Source organism: Pundamilia nyererei, unplaced genomic scaffold (assembly GCF_000239375.1).
Source record: "Pundamilia nyererei isolate P.nyererei 1_Seehausen unplaced genomic scaffold, PunNye1.0 scaffold00241, whole genome shotgun sequence".
Classification (NCBI taxonomy): Eukaryota; Metazoa; Chordata; class Actinopteri; order Cichliformes; family Cichlidae; genus Pundamilia; species Pundamilia nyererei.
Genome location: NW_005187642.1, coordinates 827,822 through 833,039, shown reverse-complemented (window position 1 = coordinate 833,039; position 5,218 = coordinate 827,822).

The window sequence follows — 5,218 nt, the reverse complement described above, 5'->3', positions numbered from 1 at the left end:
TCCAAGCCTGCAAACTTCATATTCATGAGCGCTAAGCCCGGCCCCATATTTCTCTCTCTCTCTCTCTCTCTCTCTCTCTCTCTCTCTCACGCACACACACACGCACGCACGCGCGCATTATTATGAGGATAACCATAAGGACTCTTTGGCAGTGCTGTGGTGGAAAAATAAAAGTGGAAATAATCTATGACCCGAAGTCATTTTGATACTCATAAGTCAGCACAAGCCACAAACATAAACGAATTATACCTTAAGACACGCACCACCTCTAGATAGATTTTATCTGTTTTTAAACGATTGTTATTATTTAAACGCTACTCTCACCACAGCGTATACTCTTATTTTACCTCATAAAGATTTATGTCAGCTTAAAAGATGGACAGAGCGAGTTCGGCTGGGTTTTACCCCCCTCCCCTTCAATATTTGAAGCAATAAGGAACATACTAAATCATCTGGGCTGCAAAATGGGCTCGCATCAAGGCCAGTGCTGAGTCAAGGGCAGATTCCAAATGCATGGTATGTCAGAGAAGCCTTGGATAAAGAGCATAAAATTCCACAGTAGGAAAAAAAAGAAGCTCAATCTCTTCGCCTTTTTTTAAGCACACTTTATGGGCAGAAATACTTAATTGTCTGACATTTTAAACAACCTAAAAGTGGCAGCTTGATAGTATTAGGAGTATATGCAACAGTGCCCCCAGAGTGGAAGACATGCCATAAGAAATGTAACTTACATTTTAAAGCTGTTTCCAATCAGCTTCTATAGCCAAGCATAATATCGAGATGGGAAACCCCGCTGTCTGGATTTAGAGCTTCAAGGTTCAAAATCACTGATAGTTTGCTGAAAGATGTTATTACCACACTGTCCTTTTGGTGTCAAAGGGCAATGTGTCCCAGGTGTATCTCTGCCAGAAGGTAATCCGTGAACCGGATAGGTGAGTGCCTTACATACACATGTACACATGTGGATATGAGAGGATGGAAACCCCCTCCCCTCCCTGCCCCTGTGGTTAGTGATTTGTGTGGACCAATTACACAGGTCACTCAATGGGTCAGAATCAAAGAAACACACAAAACTGGCAAAGTGAGGAGCATCATCAATCAGTAACTATGTAATACTTCACCATCTCACTTTATAGCTGTTTATGAGCCTATCGCATGTCTCAGATGTATCCGTTTGTATCTGATAAGCAGAAAGGTCATGGGTTTTCTCAAACCCCACAAGTAACCGAGGTGCAGTGAGACATGTAGCTTATCTGATATTTTGTCGAGATGTGTTATGACACAGGGTTGGTGCATGGTAGCACTGTAAGTAGCGGTAGCCCTTTAATGTATTTGAAAAGGGAGGCATGTGTGAGCGTGCAAAATAATTGAACCACCGCTTATTTCTTTATATAGAAAAATGGGAAACAGCTGCAGTGATTTATTGAAATATGTGCATACATGAATGGATGTGCATGATTAGTCAATATAAGTATGTAGCAGTCATACCAAATATTGCAATAGTCACTATATTTCAAGTATGACCACCTTTATTCTTCAGCACAGTCTGAACTCTCTTAGTCAAACTTTCATGTCATTTCTTTAAGTAGTCTTCAGGAATAATTCTCCACCTGAAGGACATTGCCTTTGAGGACAGGCGTAGATCCCATTCTGAAGCCGCAGGGAAACTCATCCAAAGAAGAGCTTTGAATGTCTTTCAGTGACATTCAAAGCTCTTCTTTGGATGTCGGCTGTCTTTAATATTCATCTCTCTAAAGATGATCCCACATTGCTTCAGTAATGTAGAGGTCTGGGCTCTGGGGAGGCCAGTCCATGACTAATAGTGTTCCACTGTGTGTTTCTCTATCCAAGTGTGCTTTTACTGCACTGGCAGTGTTTTGGGGATTATTGTCCTGCTGAAAAATGAAGCTGCTGCCAATCAGATTCTTTCCAGGTGGTATTAAATGGTGGTTCAAAATCTGATGGCACTTTTCTGAGTTCATAATTCCATCAATTTTGATAAGATGACAGAGCCTCCGTTGTGTTTTACTGTTGTACCTCTCTCCAGACCACCTCTGAACATACTGATGTTGAATGAACCAAAAAAATTCCAATTTGGATTAATCACTCCATAAGTCCACAAGAACTGGACTGAAAATCAGTGCAGTCCTTGTGTAATCTTGCAAACCTCAGCCTTTTCTCTTGTTTCCCTTTCTTGGGAATGGCTTCTTGACTGGTGTTTTCCCACTGAAACCATTTCTGATGAGGCTTTGTTGAACAGTAGATGGATCAGTTGAAGGGCCAGATACATATCTCGGGTCCTGTGTCAGTGTATGTTTTCACCTTATGTTTCTTTGGGAATCAATTCTTGGTCTAAAAAATGCTATTTTGAGCCTGTCAAACTGTTATCTTTGGCATTTTTATGGCGATTCAACTAAAGAAATTTGAGCAAATGATGTATTTTTGCTACAGGCTCTTAGTAACAAAGTGCCTAATAGAATTTAAAATTGGTTCTTTGCTAAGTTGTCTGTGTGTAGACTCAACATTGGTTCACCTCATGAGTTAGGAGCCTTTTTTAAGCTTGAATGATTCGCAGGCTAAGCGGCTTACCAAATCGAACCAAAAGCATTCCTCTGAAAATGAGCCTGTACTAGGACTGGACTATAAATGAGGGGAAAAGCAGCCAATGTACAAAGAAAACCTTTGAAGGACTTTTAGAAAACCTGGAGAACTATTACTCAAAACCACTTAAAAAAATACCAAAATGTCACTGGAAGAATAATATTTTTAAAAAATGAAGGGAGGCTCAAGACTTTTGCCCAGCACTCTAAGTGGTCTTAAATCACCGCTGTCAATATTCAGGTGTCACATTTCCTGTGGATGAACTTCAAGATGAAAGGTGCAGCTTCCTCTACCCCAGCTCCACTCACTGACCTGATAAGCATCTCAGGTTACAGGCCTAATTTCAATGCTGTTCTGGGTAATTAGGGTTAATTGGAGAAGTTTTTAACCTCAGGGAGCATTTTTTCTTCTTGATGGGAAAAGCCAATCTTGTGGACACTTTGAGTGGGGTGGGGAAATCTGTCGGGTCTTCACTATCTGCCCAGAGGTGATGCTGGTGTTTGGGTTGATGACAGGAGTGGTGTGAGAAGTGAGAGTACATCCAGAAAAATAAGAGGGGTCTTTCTTTCTTTCTTTCTTTCTTTTTTTAAGAAAGACGGGATGTTTTTTGTGTTTCCACGTTTGCACAGGAAGCCTCCACCCCCACCGATGATTGGTGCTCCCTGTAAGCATGGCTCGTAGCCGACACGGCGCACAGACAGGGTTTCTCCTCTGAGGCCACGGTGATAATCTCCTGCAGCCTTAATGTGATTATGGTAATGATCACACAAATGACCCCTGGGCTTTGGGGGATCCGTGTTTCATAGATCCCCACACATGGGCTGCAAAGGCACTGTGACTCCATTGGCCAGTATAAGAGACCACCGGACTGAACCAGTCCTGGTGGGCCACTTCTGTTCTTATGTCCTTGCTGAGCTTGGAAGAGTAGAGTGAATGACCAAATAAATTCCAGCCAGCCACAAAAGAGCTGAACGGCCATGAGAGAGATGGATATCTTTTGTTGTCTGACACTCAGTGCCGTATACCAATCCAATTACCTCAGCCTTTTGCAACCCCTCCTATCACAGGGCATGGCATTGAAGCCTGCCTGAATTCAGACTCAGACCCCTAACAAGAATGCGGTGGATTAGATGGTTAGTGAGCACTCCCTTCCCCCCTATTTTTACTAAGATCTGTGCACTCTCTCCTAAAGAGATTTACTCCTCGTGCTATCTTTTAAAACATGTATCCTGTTCACATTTTAATGTCCAGCCACCAAAGGCAGAGAACGGAATAATTACTTTCCTCTGTAACCAAACACTACGTGGCTCTGTTGTTTCAACATGGACTTTTATTGTGGACAGTCAACAGTGAAAGGCAAGAAAGCACCGTGTGACACACGTTGTGGATTTGATCACGGGGTAGTAAAAGTGACGCCGCACTACTACAGACATGCGGCTGCACATCAGGGCTAAGAGGACTACTTGTTCGTTAGTGACGAGTGTGTAGAGCAAAATGGAAGTCCCCCTTCCACTCAGAAATGTGGTTTTCTTGTAACTACACCTCCATAGTGTACAGCAGGGGTCCCCAATCCCAGTCCACGAGGGCTGGTTTCCCTGCAGGTTTTAGATGTGTCCTTGATCCATCACAGCTGATTTAAATGGATAAATTACCTTCTCAACATGTCTTGAAGTTCTCCAGAGGAATGGTAATGAACTAATCATGTGATTCATGATTGTGTTGACCCAGGGTGCGATCTAAAAATTGGGGACCCCTGGTGTACAGCATATACTACACTGTGTGCGGAGAGAGTTACACTTTAAGGTTGTTTGTGGTCATCTGCTGAAGGCTGCAAGATTTTCTGTTCTCACCATAAAATCTAATGTTGGGCTATCACAATGCTCTAAACATAAATCCTGTTTTCCCCCTCATGAGTTCTTTAACTCACAATCTTTAGCTGAGAATCTAAAATAATGTTTTTTCATGGTTTCAAAATTGTAACCACTCTATACAAGATGTCTTAAGATTCATTCAGTGTATGTATGTGGCAGATTGCATGTTGGCCCAGTACTGACTTCCATCTTATTATTACAAATTATGATTTAAAACAGCAACAGAGTATTTTTTTGTTGTAAAAGATGTCTATTTAAGAACAGCTGTGCATTAAAATACTCCAAAAGTTTGCTGCCCGTTGGGGGAAATATTGGAAACTTGGAAACTGACAGCTGTAGTTATGTATGAGCTCCTTTGTACTGCAGTTCTTCGTGAAAACACAACACTTCTGAATCATAGACGCAACTGGGTTTGTCCTCTGAACTTCTCGGATGATTTCATCTCTGCCAGTGCTGTAAATTACATAAAAGTACCTCATTATATTAATGTCTTCATAATGCTGCATGCTAAGGAACTGCTTTTTGTGTACAACTTGGGCTGAGATTTTACACAAACAGACCAGGCAGGAGGGAAAAGTGGCTTAAACCTCCCACTATCACATTTCTTGCAACCCTTTGAAGGAGGTGTATCACTTACATTAGTATTAGCCACAGGCACATCAAAAAGGGCATAAATGTTTTAGCTTAAAGAAATCCAGTACTATGTCAAAGTCTTGCACCACCTCTCATTTCAAACAAATTTCGAC